The following is a 23,345-nucleotide window of genomic DNA, read 5'->3' as shown; positions in this document are numbered from 1 at the left end:
GGCCAAAGAGCTAATAAAAAGATGCTTATCATCAGTAGCCATCAAGGAAACGCAAATCAAAATCATAATGAGATACCACTTCAGGCCCACTAGAATGGCTACTATTAAAAAAAATTTAACAAGTGTTTGAGAGGACGTAGAGAAACAGGACACTCATTCATTGTTGGTGGCCAAGTAAAATGGTGCAGTCACTCTGGCAAATAGTTTAGCAGTTCCTCAAGAAATTAAATACAGAATTACCACATGGCCTGATAATCTCACTTCTGGGTATATAGCAAAAGAACTGAAAGTATGGACTCGACCAGATAGTAGCACACCAATGTTCATAGAGGCATTATTCATAGTTGCCAAAAGATGGGAGCAGCCTAAGTGTCCATCAGCAGAACAATGGCTAAGCAAAATGTGGTATATGCAAACAATGAAATACTATGCAGCTACAAAAAGGAACACATTTCCGATGCCTGCAACATGGATTAACCTTGAAAAAATCACATTGCATGAAATAAGACAGAGACAAAAGTATCAATACTGTATGATCTCATTGCTATGAAACAAGATAAGCAAATCCATAGAGTTAGAAACTAGAATACAGGTTACTAGGTCCTGAGGAGAGTTAAAGCTGATTTGGTACAGAATTTCTATTAGGCATTGCGCCAGTTTGAAATTATTATCTACCCCAGAAAAACCATGTTTTAATCCTGATCCAATCTTGTGGGGCCAGACCTATTGATTAGGGTGGGAAATTTTGATTGGATTATTTCCAAGGAGATGTGACACATCAAGCTGTAGATATGACCTTTTGGTTAGATTACTTCCATGGAGATGTGACACACCAAATTGTGGGTGTAGTCTATGATTAGATGGAGATGTGTCTCCAACCATTTAAGGTGGGTATTGATTAGTTTACAAGAGCCTTTTAAAAGGGGAAACATTTTGAAGAAACCTCAGATCCAGATACTCAGAACAGTTGCTTCAGAGCTGACAAAGACACGGATGTTTGAAGATACCAGAGAGACCAGATGCCTAGATAGGGACATTTGGAGCCCAGCAGACATCACCATGTGCCTTCCCATGAGATTCTAAGCAAGCCAGGATCCAGAGTTGTGTCCCAGAGGAGCTATGTGAAGGCCCACAGATGCTTAGGGAGGATACCACTGGCATCAGAAGCAACAGAACTGGGAACAAGGATCAGCAGATGCCAGCCAGGTGCCTTCCCACATGACAGACATCAGCCTTTCTTTGGAGTTAAGGTATCTTTCTCTGGATGTCGTAGAACTGTCAACTTTTATAAAAGCCGTTCCATTTCTGGTATATTGCATTCAGGCAACTTTCAAATAAATACAGGTGTGATGGAAATTTTGTGGTAACAGATAATGATGATAAGTACACAATATTGTGAATGTAATTCATACCACTGAATTATGTATCTGAATGAGGTTAAATGTGAGAATTTTAGGTTGTATATATGTTACTGAAATAATTTTTTAAAAAAGCATACTATCAGAAACCAAGAGCCATTGTCACTATTATGTTTGATGGCGAAATTTTAGAAGCATTACCATCATTAGAAACAATATTAAACTAAACTAGATCGTAAGTACCATGAGAGTAGGAGCAATGTGTGGTTTGGCTCACTATATTCCTAGTGCCTACCTAGGACTGTGCCTGATATTCCTAGTTTTTTTCCTGTTTCACTATCTTCTCCTACTCACTTTCCTTTGCTGGCTTCAGCTCCTCTTCCCAGCTTCTAAATGTTGCCTTTGAATACTCATTTTTACTCTTTACACATACTTCCTGGGCAACCACATCTAGAACCACAGCTTTCAAGCCCTTCTGTATTCTCATTTCTATATTCTCCTTTCCCCCTGCCCTTCTAACCTTACCATTTTGCTACTTAACATTTGTAAATCAGAACTTTTGGCTTTTGCTCTTAAAACCTGCTTTTCTCCAAGTCATCCCCTTCTCAGTAAGTGGTGCCATTGTCCAAACAGTTACTGGGGCCAGAGATCTAAGAACCTTCCAAAATTCTACCCTAACTTGCTTCTTCATAACTCCAGCTGGCCATTTATCAGCAAGTCCCATTGGCATTAATGCCAAAATAGATGCTAAATTTTTCATATTGTCATTGCTTGCAACCTGGTCTAAACCATCAACTTACCTCAAATAATTACAAAATGTCAAATTAGTCTTATGTTTCCCATACTTGATCCTCTATTATCCATTCTACCCATCAGCCAAAGCATTTTTCCTAAAGCCCAAATTATATCTTCCCCTTGTTTACATTTCTCCCATGGTTTCCCTTTGTAGTCTCAAGAACATACACTCCACCTCTAATTTTAATTCTATTTCATCCTAACTTTCTCACACACTCCAACCACACACATCTTTTTCTTTTCCATTAACATAGCATGCTCAGTATATGTCAGCGCCCTAACACTTGGTGGTCTCATTCCAGCAATGCTCTTCCAAATATTTTCATACGCTGCCCTTTTCCTCTTATAAATCTCATCTCAACATCTCAAAAACCAACTCCTCATTAAGGTATTTTCCAATTATAAAGTATCACCTCAATCCATAGTCCTCACTATGATGTTACTCAATTATATTTTCTTTATAACCTTATCACTTATAACTATGTGAAACTGTTATTTATTACTTACGTATTTGATAGGCTTACTTTTAAGATAATGCATGCATGGATACAAATATTTTATGTGTTTTATTCAGTGAAGTTTCCCCAGGCCTTGCACATTAATTCTTTAAAATGACTTTTACATTCATTTTGTCAATAAGAAAAATATACTGCTGGAATTTTTATTGGAATTGCATTAACCTTATAGATTATAATATAATAGGCACTTAATAAATCTTCTGAATAAGTGAATGAGGGAATTCATGAAAAATACAGGGCTAACAATTATCATTTTTGTTCAACATTTTCTCAGAAACTCTAGAAAATACCATATGATATGTAAAAACCCTGAGATTTAAATATCTCTCGAGATTTAAATATCTCGCAGAGACAAACCTGTGACTAGTTGCAAATATGATTGCCTTTCTAGACATTCCAAAAGAGTCATCTAAAAACAATTAACCTAATAAGAAGATATGGTAGGATGGCAAGGTATAAAGTATTAAAAAATATCTTTCCTGTCTACCAGAAATAAGTTATAATATTGTGAAAATATCATCTTATACATAACAATAAAATACATACAATACTTATGTAAAGAGTTAAAATATGTAATCTGCATATGAAAGTAATTACACTGCCTTTCCTAGGAATGTGAACGTAGAATGAATAAATAGTAAGTTATACCATATTCCCATAAGAATACTCACAGCTGTAAAACTACAAATTTCCCCAAATAAGCCTATAATGTTAATGGAATTACAACCAAAATCCCAAGAGAATAATTTTCATACTGACAAAGTAACTCTGAACATCATTTCAAGAATAAACGCACATTAAAATTCAAGAATTTCTTGACTGGGAAGAGTAATAAGGATGACTTCTCCTAACAAATATTAAAACTTAAAACCAGATTAATTAAAAATGCAGCCAATGCTTAATTATACACATGGATAAATGAAACAGAATAGAAAACTTACAAATGTCAAAATATGTAGAATTTATGTATTTCTGAGAAAGGTGGCATTTCAAATAATGAAAAATGACTAATCTAATACATGACATTAGGAAAACTGACTAATATTTTGGGGAAAAAAAAGCCAAACCTTTATCTCACACCTTAATACAAATTAAATTACAGAATATTAAATAAAAATATATATAGCATTTTTATATAATAAAGAAAATGTCTCTTTTCTGGTTCCAGTGATATGTATATTAAAATTTTTTGGCATTCACAGGGAAAATTTACTCAAAATTCCAAGAAGACTTAACTCCAATTCTGCTCAAACGCTTCGAAAAAAAACTGAAGTGAAGGGAATACTCCCTAACAAATTATCTGAGGCCAACATCACCCTCATACAAAAGCCAGATACAGATAAAAAAAGAAAATGGAAGATCAATATTTCTTATGAATATAAATGCAACAATCTTCAACAAAATGCTACAAACTAAATCCAACAGCATATTAAAAGAATTCTATACCATGATAAGTGGGATGTATTTCTGCTATGCAAAGGTGGTTCAACATAAGAAAATTAACGTAATACACCACATTAAAAGAAGGAAGAAAATCATATGAGCACCTTAATTGATACAGTAAAGGTATTTGACAAAATCCAGCACCTCTTCTTGATAAAACTTCTTACAACACTAGGAATAGAAGAAAACTTCTTCAGCATAACAAAGAGCATATATGAAAAACCCACAGCTAACATCTTAATGATGAAAAACTGAAAGCTTTCCTTTTAAGAAAATGGACCAAAGATTTAAATATATAAAAAAACAGGGAAGCACTATTAGGACCCTGTGTTAGGCAATGATTTCTTTCTCACCCAAAGCACAAGCAAAACCAGGAAAAAAATAAATGGGACCTCCTCAAAATTAAAAACTTTTGTTCCTCAGAGGACTTTATCATGAAAGAAAATTACAACCTACACAATGAGAGAAAATATTAGAACCACACATTCAATAAAGGTTTAATACCCAGAATATATCAAGAAATCCTTCAACTTAATAACAAAAAGACACACATAAAAAAACAACTAAAAATGGGCAAAAGACTTAAATAGATCTCTCTCCAAAGAAGATATACAAATGTTCAAAAAGCACATGAAAGATGCTCAACATCATTAGTCATCAAGGAAGTGCAAATCAAAACCACATTGAGATATCTTTATTACATGCACCAGAATGGCTACTATTAAAAAATACATAATTACAGGTCTTGGAGTGGATGTGAAGAAATAGGACCACTCATTCATTGCTGGTGGTAATGCAAAATGGTACAGCCACTGTGGAAGACAGTTTGGCAGTTCCTGAGGAAGCTAAATATAGAATTACCACATGACCTGGCAACCACACCACTAGGTATATCACCAAAAGGACTGAAAGCCGGGGACTCAAACAGATAGTTACACACCAATGCTTATAGCGGCATTATCCACAAATGTCAAAGGATGGATACAACCCAAGCATTTATCAACCAATGAATGGACAAATAAAATGTGGTATATGCTTACAATGGAAAAAAGCATAGGAACTTTGAAGGATCTATTAGTTAGGTCTGCAGCGGCAGTGCCAGGGTGTTAGCAGACTTTGTTCAGTCATGCCATAAAAGTCAGAAGTCTATAATGAAAAAAATGGTTAACCTCTGAAAAGTGTTGAGGAAAGGGAGTGACCTCAGAGGATCTGAGCTTCAGAAAAACCACTTACGTCGTTGTATTAGGGTTCTCTAGGGAAAGAGAACCAACAGTATATGTATCATATAAATATTATAAGATTTATGATATGAATTGGTTTACACAACTGTGGGGATGGGCAAAACAGAATTCCTTAGGGCAATCCACCAACTGGGAATTCCAATGAAAGTTTCTGATGAATTCTCCAGGAAAAGCTAGCAGGCTGAAGTAGAGATGGAAATTCTTCCCTTTGACTACAGAAATCCTCAGTTGTCCCTTTAAGACCTTCAATTGACTGGATGAGACTTCTCTCTGTTGAAAGCAATCTCCTTAATTGGTTGCAGATTTAATCAGTCATAGACCAATCAACTCTGATAATTCAAATCCAGGACACAGTCACACAATAAAAATCAGGCCAGTGCTTCCTTGACCAAACAACTGGAAACCATAATCTAGTGAAGGTGACACATGAATATAACCATCACAGCAGACTAGAAAACTAAATGAATGGAAACAAGGTAACTATTAGAAAGTTGTAATAAGAAATTATTTGAAATAGGACTATATGAGACTAGCAAAAAGAAGAACAAGGAGGAAGAGGAGGAGAGAGGAAACAAGATTCTTAGAGGATCAAAACAACAATAACCTAGACAGGGAATAAGACATCTTAAATGCCACAAAGAGATCCAATGCATCTGGCTGTCCTTGGCAAAAGGCCATATTTCACCATCTTACAACATGGATAACATCAAAGACTTTATCGAAGACTCAAATGAAATTCATGCGTACTATATTCATAGCATTTCACTGATCCAATACTCCAGTTTTATGTGAAAGCTTTGTTCATTTTGAGGAGTATATTTTAAATATATACGTATTGTTTGTGCAACTTCATACTATTTTCTTAATAATAAGGAAGATTTGTAGGAAGAAAAGAATGATGCAATTACTTTTCCTTTAAGCAAGAACTACTGTAAAATATGCCATTTTAATTCTCTACTCATTTAGGAAACAGACAAAGAAGGATATCTAAAAGTTCACTAATAAAGGGTAATCGGTTTATATTCCACTCTGAATCCATAGAACTTAAGTTTGCAAGTCACTGGCATTTAAATATTATGAAGAAAAAAGGCTAAGAATTTCACAGCAGTAGACTCGAAAGTGGGGGGGGGTAGAAAGGCTCTTATAAAAATCCAGGGTCACATGTCAATGTTTTTGTGCACATGGGAAAATACCTAAAGGCAAATCAGGTGGGGGTAAATTATTTTTGAGACCTAAGCTTCAATATAATTTCCAAGGAGGTGGCCATTTACTGCCAAAGAGTCAGATCAAAGGAACGTCGAATGTTTCCACATGTGTTTTAATGATTCAGTAGTCAAGGTAAAGAGACCAGTGCTAGTCTCAAAAAGTGCTTCTGGGGATGTCACATATTTAATTTAGTCCACCTGTAAAAGGTTACAGGATGTAGTCGTCAGTTTGAATGACCACGCACATTCCTAAAATCCTGTTTTTGCACAACGTGACCAACAATTTTGATTGCAAACTTCTCAGGTAAAAGACTTTCCTCTCTGTAAATGCCTATCAATTCCATGGAATTTGAAGCAGCCTACTGGGGAAAGGGTGAGTCACTGCTGGTTCCAGGGTTAACACCAACCAATCAGGAAGGCTTACTGAGAGCCGGGCCTGAAGAACCCCACATTGCTGAATAAAGGGGGAGTTTTGACAGGAGCCCAGTGATTTCTGAAGTAGTATACATGTATTCCTGTGAGAAATACTACTGCATGTACTGGCTAAAAAACAGCATAAAAGAAGTGACCAATAGCTAGTATGTAGGTAAATGTATATTTAGTTACATGTACATTAGATGGGCACTTCAATATGCATTAATTACAATCCACAACACCCCTATGTTAAGTTACATTAATAAAATATAATCCTATGTAAGGAAGAGACTGCTATGTTCAAGCTGAAAAGCCTACTAAATGCCATACTTTCAATACAGTTCAAATCTATTTCCTACCAGTGAGAGTATTCTGAAACAGCTACAGCAAAGATAAAATATACTTTAAGCTGAATGTTTTCTAAGTTAAAAGGTTTAAAGTTTTGAAAGAAAATGAGTAAGCATCTAGAGTTTTACAAACATACTGAATTTCTGTACAAAGTTTCCTTTAAAGCATAATGTGATCTAATGGGGGAAAAAGTCCATATTGCATGCAATCTTGCAAAAATTATATTATCCTGAAGGCAGGCTACTGCAAACAAGGATCACAGTGATTTCTTGTTCTTAATCCTTACAATTACCTAAAACTTCTTTCTAATGTTCTTTTATCTCCATGTATCTTCTAATTTGTCCACTTAATTCTTATTAACAATTTCAAATTTACTTTGAAAGATGACAGGCAATATGAGATGAGAGACCATCTTAAGTTACAAATGCTCACACTATCACAGGTCAATGACTTAATTTGGGTTAAATAAATCTTGTGTATAGGTATTACCACTTAAAAATTCTAGATAATTCTGGACCGTTCAATGTAATGCAAGACAGGTAGTTCAGAGGCATTATTCTTTATTAATGAGCATCAATGACTTCATTTAATAAAAAAGAAATGGACCCAAGATTCTAATAAAGAATTGCTAATTGGTACTAGACCTTGGCTTATAATTGTTCTTCAGTAGGTGAGCTCACTTATGTTCACCTTTACATTCATAATATCAGGAAAGAGTGGAATGTTTACACTGATCTTTCAATCAACAACCAACTAACAACCAACCCTGGTTCACAAAGGAGCAAATACTAATCACTAAGGCAGTTTTTAAAATATTTTTTTTAAATGGACGATGCTTTTATCTAATATGGAAAACAGAGTAAACTCTCCCGATTTACTAAAAATTTTCAGTGTAACCACTTCCCCCAAAATTATTTCCCAATCAGGATTAAAGCAAACAGCTGCTATTTGGTCTGGTGACTTAAATTAGAGATCCTTCCTTTATTGGAGGTCTAAAAATAAAGCCCATGAAGAAATAGCAAGAGCCCAACTACCTCTCCATCAATAGGCCATTTTGAGTCAGACATTGCAAATACACACAACCTTGAAATCATTGTAAGGCTAACCCACTAAGTGATTGCCAACCAATGAGAATACTATTCTTCATGCCACTACAACCCCCCATCCCCCCCCCCCCAAAAAAAAGCAAGGACCATTTTACATACTCTGATTTGCAGAGCCTTTTCACTTCCATGCAAACTAATGAAACACAGGTATCTATGTCCATGCTGGCTACATAGTAATATTCTTACTATAGAATCGGCAGTTAATCCCAGCCAACTCAGGGCAGCTGTATAGAGATGATTCAGAATCACAGCTGTAGCCGTTCAAAGCCTGTTTATTGACCTAATGCATAGTCGTCCAAGAGATAAACAGGAGGGAGGATATAAACGTGATAAAAATCTATATATTGGCATCAATTCAGGCATTGTTTAATCCATGACTCACCACAAGCTCAAACTACAGTATTTTACCATGGCTGCTTTCCTAAAGACATAAATATCTTAGAAATAATGAAGGCTTTGGTATGTATGTGTGTTTTATCACATTCTTATTAGCAATGAATTCATATTTTAAAATAGAAAAGTTATTTCATAAAGTATATAAATTTTACAAAAATGCCATTTTAATTGGATATAAACTAATTTTTTTCCCGTGTATTCCTAAGCTTTGTGTAAAAGGAATGCAATGATTAATGCTCTATGTTCTCTTTTAGATGGCTTGGAATAGATGCTTATAAACTGAATTATAATACAAAGTATAGACTTAAAAAATAAATTTTAAGAAAACACACTGGAAAGAAAAGAACTGCTAAGATGGAGTGTAGTTCCACAATTCTGATCATTGAAAGGTCATATAGATAATTTAGTTCTAAAAGAATAGGTAATGTAGCATTTATGTAAAATATTTAAGGAGAATAAAATGTTGAGTTGTTTTTGGTAGTAGCAGTACTACTCTTAAATGCATAGATCATATTTGAAATATAAAATGACCCCAAATAGAAATGTAATCTATCTTACTGAAATTTTATTATTGTATATTTAACTGTTGAACATAGTATAAGCTAATTATATATAGTAGAGTAGGATGGTGAATTTGGGCTACATTACCTCAAAGTATACACAGACACACCCAATTTGCTTTTTTGGTTTTCTTTGCATTGTATTTGAATTACCTTGGAATAATTAAACTATGTAATTTTCCCAAACAATTTTACCCTTTCCATAACAGCATGAGAATATCTGTATTTATCAAGAAAACAAACCAATTTCCTGTTTATCAAACTCAAGGCAAATAGTATATTTAGCATGCTAGTGTCATACCAAACTTAGGTATACACTTAGAGCTATTGTCCTAAGATACCTCTATCCCCCCAGGAAATGTACTGCAGAGTTAACCCTATGTTTAATGAGTGAGAAATTAACATGTAACATGTTTGAGACTTCAAAGAGACATTTTTCCCAAGATATCTTCTTCACTTGCCTCCTATGCCTACCTTTATCGACTATTATTCACTTATCAGCTAATAATTTTGTCTTATTTATCTAACCTGGAAAGTAATGAAGAAAGTGGCGATTGCTGTCACCAATAATTTAGGAAGTTAGATTTTAATGTCCATGTAGAACAAAGGAAGTAGGACCTTAGCCTCTGTGAAAGGAAAGATAGAACCCTTATAGAATAAAATCCAGGAACTCTGAAAGACTGCACCCTCAGAGAAAAGCTCTACCATACAAAGTCTGCCCACCCGTACAGGAGGTTAACAAGGAATTCTCTCAGCTGAGTTCTATTGGCCAGCATCTCACATGGGTTTGAGTTTTCATAACCTGCACAGGCTGGAAACCCTCAAACTGAGAAATGAACAGTAAAAATTGGTCCTAAGATGATGACAACCCCAGACTTCTGGCATAAGCAAAGGGAAAACTACTTTGGAGGAATGTGCCCACTAACCAGGTGTCAAAGGCTTCTCACAGGGGCAGAACAATAGAATATGAAAAAAAAATTCAAAATTACAAAGCACAATAGGAAACAATTCACCCTGCGTGAAAGCTAGAAGGCATGGGCCACAGAAAAATCAAAACCCAAGAACTTAAGATGAAAGTCACAACCAGAAAGAAAATTTAAAGAAAATATAGTTAAAAGGATGAAGTCATGAAAGAAAATAAAAACTATAAGGACATGATAAAAAGGCATATTTGGGAAAGATCCCATGAGAACTTCTTGAAATTAGTCAAAGAGAGTAAAATAGCATTTTATAAACAGGCTAAAGAGAAGTGTTTGAGAGATCTTGGTCTTAGTTCCCCAGCTGCTAAAACAATTATCACACAATAGGTAGGATTTAACAATGGTAATTTAATGACTCACGGTTTTGGGGTAGCAGAAGTCCAAAATCAGACTTCAGAGAGGCAGTGCTTTTTCTTCCTTTAGATTACGGCATTCTGAGGTTGGCTTCCATGATCCTTGCGGTCTCCGCTTTTCTGTCACGTGACAACGCGCAGTGCTGCTTCGTCTGCTTTCTCTTTCCGGTTCCTTTGACTTGCAGCTTCTTCCCCTCCCCCTTGGCTTTCTCGTCATAAAAGCCTACGGTAACAGGTAGGATTTAGGCTCAAACACATTCAGCTGAGCCACACCTTTATTAAAAAGAACGTCTGCAAAAGATCTAATTTACAATTTTCAAGTACCAGGGGTCTGGTTAGGGGTTGAGAATGAGGAGTTACTGTTTAAATTGTACGAAGTTCCTATTTGGGTTGATCAAAAAGTTTTGGTAAGGAATGGTGCTTATCATAGATATTGTGAACATAATTAACAGCACTGAATTATATATGTGGTTTAAAGGGGAATTTTAAGTTGTATATATGTTACTAGAATAAAAATTTTAAAACAAACGTAGGACTATAGGACACAAACAGTGAACCCTATGGTAAACGATGGACTACTAGTACAATTAGAAAAATGTTCTTTCATCAAGTGTAACAAATGTACCACACTAATGCAAGGTGTTAAATTAAGGTGGTGTATAGGAACTCTATGTACGATTTTTCTGTAAACCTACAACTTCTCCAATTAAAAAAAAGATTAAGAATATGTTTTTTCTGGGGTACATAATTCAATGTCCATCACAATACCCTCTTTCTTCATCAGTCTTACCAGAGGTTTGTAAATTTTGTTATTATTTTCCAAATTACGTCACAAGACTTTCAGCTACTCTATCTTTTTATCCTATTTAAATAATTCTGCTTTTATGTTTATTTTCTTCCTTCTTTGGGCTTAGTCTTTTCTTTTACTAACATCTCAAGTTAGAGGTTTAACTCGCTTATGTCAACTTTTTTATCCCCTTTTCTTCTGTACATAAAAATGTAATTGTTTTGCAATGTAATTGCACTGTTGTAGGACAATGTGGTCTGAGATATCCATACATTGAAATTTGGTGGTATATTTTATAGGCTAATATGTCGCCAATGCATATATTTTTTTTTTAGAAACGCAATGCATATCCTGCGGTTTGAAGTTTAATGTTCCATACATATCATTAAATCAATTAATTTTATTGTTCAATTTTCCATCTCTACTTTTTTTACTTGCTAAAGTACTAAAATAATGTTGTATTTGTTGATATATTATTGCTTTACATAGTAGAAGCTATGTTATTAGCTGCAAAAAATTAAAGATAGTTTTCCTGCTCAGTTCACCCTTCTCTTAATATGTAGTGAATCTATTCATCTCTAGTAAGACTTTTTACATTAAAATCTATTATGGCCAATATTTATAGAGCTATATCAGTTTTCTTGTGGTGGGTGTTTGCACAGTATATCTTTTCCCACTCTTTCAACAGTCTACGTTTTTTGGTTTGTTGTGGTTTAGTTACGTGACTCTCATAAACAGCATTCAGCTGGGTGTTGTTTTTCTTTTTATCTTAATTCAATCTTGCCCTCTGTCTTTTAACTGGAAAGATTAGATCATTTATATAAATTATGTTATATGCATACACACACATTTGGATCTATTTTCACACTTTTATTTTTTACTTGCCATTTTTCCTGCTTTTCTAACCTCCCACCCTTTGCCCTTTTTCTAAAACATTGCTTAGGTAATTTTTTCTGCAATCCATGTTTTTTCCCTACTCTTTGGAAACATAGCGTCTTGGCCTATTCATTTAGTGGTCTTGCTCAATAATTTAACAAACATACTAAATCTTCCAAAGTCTAAAGTGAATCTTACCTTCCTCCTAAACAATGGTAAAAGACTCTACTAAAGCAAAGAAGGTAGCTCAACCAAGCCCCAATTGTGAAATTAATTAACGAATTCGTACTGCTGAAAACAGGCCCGGAGTAGATAAAACTGGAGTAAGCGCTAAAAAAAGCCATGGTGGATGGGAGAGGGGCACTGATGGAAAAAACAACAACAATAACAACAGAGGCTTTTGGAGTTGGACAGCACACAATATTGGAAAAGGGCTAGGCCCCAAGAAAAGGGGACACATAGAGCCATATACCAACTCTAGCTCTTGATTGGCAAACCCAGGGAGCTGGGGTCCAGCTCTTAAAAGGCTTTTTTCCAACTTCTAAACAGCTTATTAGATAGAACTGGGAGCACTCTCAAGCTTCAGCACTGCCCCAGGCAAGGATGGAATTAAAGCATACCTGAGAAACAAAGTAACTATGGGGATAGGGAAGATAATTCTCTAAAGAGTTTATCTTCCCCAAGATAAGGGGTGGGGTGAAGCCCAGCTCAAGTGGCTGCACTTCTTCAGGGAATTCAGGCCCCAGGGGCTGGAAAACAGAAGCAACCTAAGTCCACCTCCTACCTTAGCCTCTGTCTCAACCACAGCACTGGCAAGGAGAGACTGCTGAGAATTAAAGGACACTACATCACTTTAGTGGGAAGCTGCAGGCTGACAAGTGTCACAGGCTTGGCAGGATAGGAAAAGCACAGAGTCTAGAGGCTTCGTAGGAAAGTCTGTCAACTTGCTGGGTCTCACCCTCAGGGAAAACTGATACTGGTTCCACTGTCCTCCTGAGATGTAGGCCAGTCTGGTCTGAGAAAATCTGACTGGTGTTGATCACATCTGAGGAGACCCTCCTCAAAAACAGATTCCATATAGGCAGGGCAAGAATCCAAAAACAAAAGCTGAAAAATTCTAATCAGTAAAACAGAAGCTATGTTAGAGATTTAGAGTAAGTTGAAAGAATGCCAAAGAACAGATAGAGAACAAAGCTAACCAACAAGAAAACCCTAGGTAAAAGACCTTCAGGATAAACTAATTAAGGAAATCAAATGCCTAGATAGCAGCAAAAAATAGACAGCCATACAAGGAAAATTGAAGATATGACCCAGTCAAAGGAACAAACCAACATTTCAAATGAGATACTAATTCAGGATGTTCAAACAAACATGCAAAGTCACATCAAAAATCAAAACAACAAGTTGAAGGAAGATATTGCAAAAGAGTTGAAGGATAAAAAGAAAACATCAAGGGGGGCCATGGTGGCTCAGCAGGCAGGAATGCTTGCCTGCAGTGCCAGAGGACCTGGGTTCAATTCACGGTGCCTGCCCATGTTAAAAAAAAAAAAGAAAACATCAGGCAAACATAAAGAAGAACTCTAAAGATTGAAAAAACAAATAGCAGAACTTATGGGAATGAAAGCCACAGTAGAAGAGAGGAAAAAACAGTGGAGATCTACAACAGCAAATTTGAAGAGGCAGAAGAAAGGATTAGTTAACTAGAGGACAGAACATCTGAATTTCTACACACAAAAGAACAGATAGGGAAAAGAATAGAAAAATATGAGCAGGGTCTCGGGGTACTGAGGCAAAATGAAGCACGTGTTATGGGTGTCCCAGAAGGAGAAGAGAAGGGAAAGGGGGAAGGTAGACTAATGGAGGAAATAATCACTGAGAATTTCCCATTTCTTATGAAAAACATAAAATTACAGATCAGGGCAGTGCGATGGTGGCTCAGTGGCAGTATTCTTGCCTGCCATGCCAGAGACCCAGGTTCGATTCCTGGTGCCTGCCCATGAAAAAAAAAAAAGAGAGAATTACAGATCAAAGAAGTGCAGTGTACCCCAAACACAATAGATCCAAATAGACTACCGCAAGACACTTACTAATTAGAGTGTCAAATGTCAAAGACGAAGAGAGAATTCTTAAAGCAGCAAGAGAAAAGCAATCCATCACATACAAGGGAAGCTCAATAAGATTATGTTTGGATTTCTGAGCAGAAATCATGGAGGCAAGAAAGCAGTGGTATGATATATTTAAGATTCTGAAAGAGAAAAACTGCCAACCAAGAATTCTGTACTCAGAGAAACTGTCCTTCAAAATCAAGGGGAGTTTAGAATATTTTCATACAAACACTCACTGGGAGAATTTGTGACTGAGAGACCAGATCTACAAGAAATATTAAAGGGAGCACTACAGGTAGATAGGAAAAGACAGGAGAGAGAGGTCTGAGTGTAGAAAAGAAGACAGTGAGTAAAGGTAAAAAGACAAAAAAGTAAGATATGACATATAAAATCCAAAAGACAAAATGGTAGAAGAAAGCACTGCCTTTACAGTAAGAATAATAATGCCCTTTTATGTATAAAAGTTTTTAATTTTGACAAAGTCACATTTATCTATTTCTCTTTTGTCACTCATGCTTTTAGTGTAAATTCTAAGAAACCATTGCCTAATACAATGTGCTGATAATGTTTCCATATGTTTTCTTCTAGGAGCTTTATAGTTTTAGTTCTTATATTTAGGCCTTTCATCATTTTGAGGTAATTTTTGTAAATGCTATGAAGAATGGTTCCATTTTTATTCTTTTGCATGTAGAAAAACAGTTTTCCAAGCATCAGTGGTTGAAGAAACTATTCTTTCCCCATTTAGTGAACTTGGCTATAGAGGTGAGGGTTTATTTCTGAAGTCTTTATTAGATTCCACTGATCTGTAACTTTGTCCTTGTCCCAATACCAAACTGTTTTGATTATTTGTTTTGTAATGAGTTTTAAAATTGTGAGTGTGAGTCCTCAAACTTTCTTCGAGATAGTTTTGGGTATTTGGTGCCCCTTACTCTTACATATGAATTTGATGATTGACTTTTCCATTTCTGCAAAGAAGGATGATTCCATTTTGATTGAATTTATATATTGCTTTGCATAGAATTAACATCTTAACGATACTTAGTGTTGCAGTCAATGAACACAGAATGTCCTTCCTTTTACTTAGGTCTTCTCTTATTTCTTTCAGTTTCTAGTTTTCCAAATACAAGTCTTTTACATCATTGTTATGTTACCATGATGTATTACACTAATTTATTTACTTATGTTGAACACACTTGCATTCCAGGGGTAAATCCCACTTGATCATGGTGTATAATTCTTTTAATGTGCTGTTGGATTTGGTATGCTAGTATTTTGTTGTAGATTTTTCCATCTATGTTCATAAGGGATATCAATCTGTAATTTTCTTTTCTTGACTTATGTGGCTTTGGTATTAGTGTGATGCTGGCCTCATAGAATTAGTTAGGAAGTGCTCCTTTCTCATCGGCTTTTTCTTGGAAAAGCCTGAGCAGAATTGATTTTCATTCTTTTTGAATGTTTAGTAAAATTCACTAGTGAAGCTATCTGATCCTGGGCTTTTCTCTGTTGGCTGGTTTTGGATTGATGATTCAATTTCTTTACTTGTTATTGGTCTATTGGGATCTTCTATTTCTTAAGTCAGTGTAGGTAGATGGCATTTTTCTAGAAATTTGCCCATTTCATCTTTATTATCTATCTGTTGGTATACAATTGTTCATAGTATACTCTTATAATCTTTTTTATTTCTGTGGGAATGGTAGTAACGCCCCCCTTTATTTCTGATTTTAGATATCTGCATCCTCTGTCTTTTTCCCTGTGAATCTAGCTAAAGGTTTCTTGATATTATTGATCTTTTCAGAGAACAAACTTTTGCTTCCATTGATTTTATTGTTCTCTATTTCATTTATCTCTGTTCTAATCTTTATTCCCTACATTCTGTTCATTTTGGGTTTAGTTTACTCTGCTTTTTCTAGTTCTCCCAGATATGAGATTAGGTCACTGATTTTACAGCTTTCTTCTTTTTAATGTAAGCATTTAAAGCTATAAATTTCCCTCTCAGCACTGCCTTTCTGTATTCTGCAAGTTTTGGAATGTTATGTGTTTTCTTTTTCATTCACCTCAAGATATTTCAGAATTTCTTTTGTATTTTCTTTGGCCCATTGGTTCTTTAAGATTTTATTGTTTAATTTCCACATATTTGTTTATTTTCCAATTCTCCATCTGTTATTTATTTCTATCTTTATTCCATTGTGTTCAGAGAAGATATACAATATTTTTAAATTTCTTGAGACTTGTTTTGTAACCTAATGTATACTTTATTCTGTAGGATGATACATGTGTACTAGAGAAGAATGTGTATTCTGCTGTGGTTGCTGGAAGTGTTCTAGATATGTTAGGACTCATTGGTTTATAGTATTATTCAAGTCTTCTATTTTCTTATTAATCTTCTGTCTTGATATTCAATGCATTTTTGAAAGTGGTGTATTGAAGTCTCCTACTATAAATGTAGAACCATCTATTTCTCTCTTAAAATCTGTCAATGTGGGCGGGCCGCGGTGGCTCAGCGGGCAAAGTCCTTGCCTGCTATGCCGGAGGACCTCGGTTCGATTCCCGGCCCCAGCCCATGTAACAAAAACGGAAAAACAAAATACAATAAAGCAAGAAAAATGTTTAAAAAAAAAAAAAAAAAAAAAAAAAAAATCTGTCAATGTATGCTTTGTATATGTTGGGACTCCGCTGTTAAGTACATATATATTTATAATTATTATATCTTCTTGTTAAATTGACCCCTTTATCAGCATGTAGTGTGCATCTTTGTTCTTTGTAACAGTTTTTTTATTTAAAATATACTTTATATAATATTAGTATAGCTACCTCCACTCTTTTTTTGTTATTATTTGCATGGTATATGTTTTTCCATCCTTTCATTTTCAACATACCTGTGGCTTTGAATATAAGGTGAATCTATCGTAAACAGCATATAATTTGGTCATGCTCTTTTGTCCATTTTGCCAATTTCCACCTTTTCACTGGAGAGTTTAACCCGTTTGAAGTTAAACTAAATGCTGATAATTCAGGACTTTCCTCTGCCATTTTGCTATTGATTTTTTTAAAGTCTTATACCTTTTTTGTCCCTCAATTCTTCCATTACTGTGTAATTTCATATTTTCTTGATCTTTTGTGGTGAGCCATTTTGATTCATTTTAATTTTCTTCTATGTATGTTCTTCCGATTTTTTTTTTGTGGTTACCATGTGTCTTAAATTTAACATCCTAAACCTATAAAAATCTGATTTGGTATCAACTTAACTTCAGTAGCATCCTCAAACTGTTCCTATACCTTCTGCCCAATTACCTTTTTGTTGTCCTCGTCACAAATTATATCATTGTATATTGTTTGTCCAAAACCATAGATTTATCATTACTTTTTATTAGATTGCTTTCAGATCCTGTAAGAAGTAATTAGAAAAAATACAATACAATAATACTGGCATTTATAATTACCCATATGGTTAGCTTTACCAGAATTTTTTTTTCTTTTGGCCACCTCAATCTACTGTCTAGTGTTCTTTCCTTTGTATCTTAAGTACTTCCTTTAGCATTGCTTGAGGGCAGGTATAGTGGTGATGAACTCCCTCAGTTTTTGTTTATTTGGGAATGTCTTAATAGCTCCCACATTTCTGAAAGACAGTTTTGCTGTATATACAGTTTTTGGTTGGCAGTTGTTTTCTTTTAGCACTTTAAAATTTCATCCCATTGCTTTCTTGGTTACTGAAGTGAAATTGGCACTTAATCTTATTGGGGGTCCTTTATATATGGCACATTGCTTTTCTCTTCGAGTTCCCAGGATTCTCTCTTTGTCTTTGGCATTCAGCAGTTTGATTATAATGTGTCTGGGCTTGAATCTATTTGAATTACTCCTGCTTGGGGTTCACTGGGCTTCCTGAATGTATATATTCATATCTTTTGCTAAATTCAGGAAGTTTTCTGCCATTATTTCTTTGAATATTCCTTCTGCCTATTTATCTCCTTCTTCTTCTTGTGGGACTCTCATAGTGTGAATTTCAGTATGCTAGATGGTTTCCCACAGGTCTCTAAGTCTCTGTTCATTCTTCTTCGTTCTGTTTTCTTTCTGCTCCTTAGCCTGAATTGTTTCAATTTTATTATATTTGAGCACACTAAGTCTTTCTTCTGCCAGCTCCAATCTGCTGTTGAATTTCTCTAGGGAATTTTTAATATCTGTTATTCTGGTCTTCATCTCTGGTATGTCTGACTGGTTCCTTTTTATAATTTTTATCTCTTTTTGAGGTTCTCATTTTGTTTATATATTATTTTCCTGATATACCTTGGTTAATTCACTGTATTTTCTTTAGCTATTTAAACAAACTTAAGATCATTTTCTTTAAGTATTTGTCTGCTATGAATCTGGTTTTATTCATTGATGGTTTCTTACATTTTATTTTGTTCTTTCGGATGGGCCATCACTTCCTGTTTCTTTGTCTTCTTTGTGGCAATATACAATTGTACATTGCACATTTTAATTATTTACTGTGTTAACTCTGGAATTTAGTTCCTGTTTGTTTCTTAAATTTTCATACAGTTAATGATATGACAGAGATTTTCCTGAGTACCAGGAGCTAACAAAAACAAACAAATGCAACAAACACGTTTTATAGTCTTGTAAAATTGGTTCTGTGTTGGCTGGTGCAGTCCTTCAGAGCTTAGCCTTCATACTAAGAAGATCCAATCAAAGTAAAAGCACAGTATCCTCTCTGATCTTTCCTGAGCATACGCTAGTGGCTTTAGGAATTCCCTCATTTCATGGATTGGAATGCTCCTTCTCCTCCCTATGAAATAGACTCCCCCCACACCTCCCAGGTACCCTATTGTAGATCTTAAAGCCAGTAATCCTTTGCCTCAAGCCACTTTGATTTGATAGTATCTTACAGTGATTTAACTGTGTACTGGCTGCTTCTGTATGCAGCACAAGTTCTGGGATGGTGAGCCAGAAATAAGAGTCTGGGTTCAATCCTTCAGGCTTCCACAGATAGACTGGCAAAGACATACATGTGCTTCAGTATAAGCATAGGTGTTTACTATTTTCCCTCTGGAATGGGACCAGGGTCCTATACTAAGAACATAGGCCTACTCCAAACTGAGCCAGGGGATGGTGGGGGTGAGGGGGTGAGGGGGTGGAAGGGGCCAGTAAGGGCATCATGAGCTTTTCCTACCATTTTGAAGCTATGTTTTCTTTATTCAGTGTGCACCTGTGCCGGTTTTAAAGTATTATGTACCATAGAAAAGCCATGTTTTAATCCTGATTCAATTTTGTGGAGGCAGCTATTTCTTTTAATCTTAATTCAATACTGTAGGTTCGAAACTTTTGAAGAGATTATTTCCACAGAGATGTGCTTCTGCACATTCCAATTGGGTCTTGATTAGTTTACTGGAATCTTTTAAAAGAGGAAACATTTTGGAGAGAGTCAGAAATGACAGAGCCAACAGAAACTTCAGAGCATAGCATAGGCATGGATGTTTGGAGATGCTTGGCGTCCAGCAGATGTTGCCATGGATGTTAAGCAAGCCAGAACCTGGAGAGAGCCAAGGGAAGACAAGAGATGAAAGGCAACCCTGGAGAAGCAAAGTGAGGAACCCCCACAGGGCCAGAGGCTGAAAGCAATGGAGCCCAGGAGCAAGGGATCAGCAGATACCATACATGTGACTACCCAGCTGACAAAGCTGTTTCTGACTCATTGGCCTTCCTTGAATTACGGTATCTTTCCCTGAATGCCTTAGTTTGAACAATTTTATAGACTTAGAACTATAAACTTGTAATTTACTAAATTTCCCTTTTGTAAAAGCCATTCCAGTTCTGGCATATTGCATTCTGGCAGCTTGCAAACTAAAACAGCACCCAGTTTTTCCAACCCTTAAACTGTTTTCCAAAGCTCTGGGGAGGATGATTCTGCCAATTTCTGCTACTTATTCAGACATTCTTTTGGGAAACAGAATCCTGAAGCATTCCCACCACTTTCTTGGTTAACCAGTGGCAATGGCTTCTAGCTGCTACTAACACTGAGTGTGTTACCAACCCTTGTTGGTTCCCTTAACATTGCCTACTGATCAATATAAAGGGAAAGAGCACAGAAACACACTTTCCACTCTTAAATTGCCCTAACCATAGTTATGGAAAAGGTTTTCAGACATAGGTCCTATTCCTCCAACCACCACTCACAAATTCTTTTTAAAATAATTGCATAATGCTTAGTGTTTTCTACTATACCTAGGGGCATGTTGTCTAAAATTGGAGGCTGAAGGTACTGGACTATTTTAAGAGTCTAGTAATCATTATCTTTTTCAATTATCTTTCCCATCTCAAGGAGCAATAGTAACTCTAATTGGAGCATGAATAGAGTATTTTCAAGGCCTTTCTGTTTCTCTGTCTTTCATTACTTTTGTGCCAAGAAGACCAGCTTGTAAATCAAGTTCTGGACCTCCTCCACTTCCTTGTAAAGAATTTTGACAATAGGTAATCTAATCTCTTCTCTACAGAAATACTGCTTGCATCTGGAGCTGTCAGAATGCCATACAGAGCAATACTGTTTAAGTATTCTTATCCAAGCAGTAGAAAAACGTGGCATTTTCTAAATAGGGCCTTTGATTATTCTATTTAATAGTTTATGGAATCATCTTCATTGAAACTGAAATTTCCTAGAATGTTAGACTTTTAGACTTAGAAATAAATATAGAGGCAAATGCTCCACAGTATACTTTTCCTAATAAAAAATCTTTCCCATGATATTTGTGAAAGATAACAGGCAGTCATTGCTTAAAAGCATTTCTAGTCTATCAAGGGACCGTATGTGAACTTTTAAATACTGTATTAACAATGTGTTTATTATTAAAAATGTGTTTCCTTATGTTGAGTTAAAATCTGCACAAACAAAACGTCTACCAATTGGAGCCAATAACACTCTTAGGAGGCATGGGATCTATATCCAAGCAATATTTCTCTCCTTAATGTATGTACTCATTTTATTTCCAGCACCTAACATAGTTCTTGGCATATAGTACCAAGAATTTGAAGTACCAAGTATTGAAGTATTTTTGAATGAATAAAATATTTAAAGAAGCCTATAGTTTACCATGACCTCCCCAGATGTTCTTTAGGACCATCATGCCCAATTCCCTTAATCATCTCCAAATGATGGATTCTAAACACATTGTATTTAATTATGCTCTGTTGGGCAAACACACATCTGTGGTAGGTTGAATTAGGTATGCCAGATAAAACCATGTTCTTAATTTTAATCCATTCCTTTGGGTATAAACCTATTATAAATAGAGTCTTTGGAAAATTTTGGTTTTTTTGTTAAGTTGTGGCCTGAGTTAAGATGGGCCTTAATACTACTACTGGAGACTAAAAGAAGAGAAAAACACTTGGAGAAGAAGATACTGGAAGCCAGTGGAACCCAAAAGAGAAAGTAAAGCACATCGTCATGTAATGGAAAAGCCAAGGAACCCAAGGACTGCCTGTCAGCTAGAATGCTACCAAGACTGGGAGAAAGCAAGCTGTATTAGTTTGTTAATGCTGCTGGAAATGCAATATACCAGAAATGGGTTGGCTTTTATAAAAAGAATTTAAGTTACAAATATGCAGTTCTAAGGCCATACAAATGTCCAAACTAAGGCATCCAAAGAAAGATACCTAGACTCAAGAAAGGGGTGATGACATTCGGGGTTTCTCTCTCAGCTGGGAAGTCACATGGCAAAGTCTACTAGCTTCCTCTCTTGGCTTCTCCTTTCAAACGGCTTCCCCAGGGGTGTTAATGCATAAAAATAGCCAGATTTTTATGCATTCATTCAATAACTTACTGCTCAGAATATTCTAGATAATGGGAGTCATGAACAAGACAAGACAAGCCAAAACCTACCCTCAAGAACCTGCACATTTACAAACAAGCTTGAGATTTTTTAAAAATTAAAATGTTTTCATAAAGACAGTGAGAAATGCTGAAAAAATTAGTTAATGCATAAATATTATAATTGTCAGTAATGAGTGCTGCAGAAAATGAAGCAGGGGAAGAGTTAAAAAGTGATGAGGAAGAGTTCATGATAAATTGAGGGGTCAAGGAAGACCTTGCTCAGAAAATGGCATTTGAGCAGAAACCTAATATATGTGAAGGAACAAGTCAGGCAAAGATTTAAGAAAAGAACTTTCTAGGCAGAAGAATTACCATATGTTATACCTTGCAATTAAAATATTTGAGAAACAAGAAGGCCATTGTCACCAGCAAAGAGAATAAGGGCAAGAGTGGTAGGAGATGAGCTGTAAGAAATGAGTGATTAGATCATATAGGGCTTTGGATACTGTGGTAGGGATTTGGATTTTATTCTAGATATTAAAGAAAGCCGTTGTAGGGTTCTGCGCAGGAGAATGATGCCAAGTTATTTACACTGGCTAATATATGTGAAGAAAAGACAAGAGTGGGAGCAGGAAGACTGAATAGCAGACTTCTGCAGCAGACCCAATGAGAAAGGATGAGCACTTGGTTTGGAGGGTTGACCCAAGTGCAGGGGTTTTATATGAAACCTTTTACATTTTTAAATGATCCTTTTAAATGCAGACTAATTCTAGATTCAAAGAAAAGTTGCAAAGATCGTACAGAGTTTCTCCTATTGTTAACATCTTACATTAAGGTAAATTTGTCACAACTAATGAACTGATATTGATACATGAATATTAATTGAAGTCCATACTTTATTCAAATTACTTTAATTTTACCTTATCTCTTTGTCTATTCCAGGATCCCAGCCAGGATAGCACACTATATTTGTCTCCTTATGCCCCTCTAGACTGTGAGAATTTCTGACTTTCCTTGTTCTTGATCACCTTGACAGTTTTGAGTACTGTTTAAGAATTT

General features: G+C 35.6%; 1 long non-coding RNA gene across 1 annotated transcript in view; it reads right to left on the bottom strand.

Annotated features, from left to right (window-relative positions):
* LOC143670676 (uncharacterized) overlaps window positions 1–23,345 on the bottom strand; it is a 494,335-nt gene that overhangs the window by 275,773 nt on the left and 195,217 nt on the right. The window contains exon 4 of the long non-coding RNA XR_013169430.1: window positions 10,725–10,940. This is a non-coding gene — a long non-coding RNA (uncharacterized LOC143670676). The remainder of the gene's footprint in view (window positions 1–10,724; window positions 10,941–23,345) is intronic.

This window comes from Tamandua tetradactyla, chromosome X (assembly GCF_023851605.1).
Source record: "Tamandua tetradactyla isolate mTamTet1 chromosome X, mTamTet1.pri, whole genome shotgun sequence".
Lineage (NCBI taxonomy): Eukaryota > Metazoa > Chordata > Mammalia > Pilosa > Myrmecophagidae > Tamandua > Tamandua tetradactyla.
This window is presented reverse-complemented; position numbering and strand designations above follow the sequence as displayed.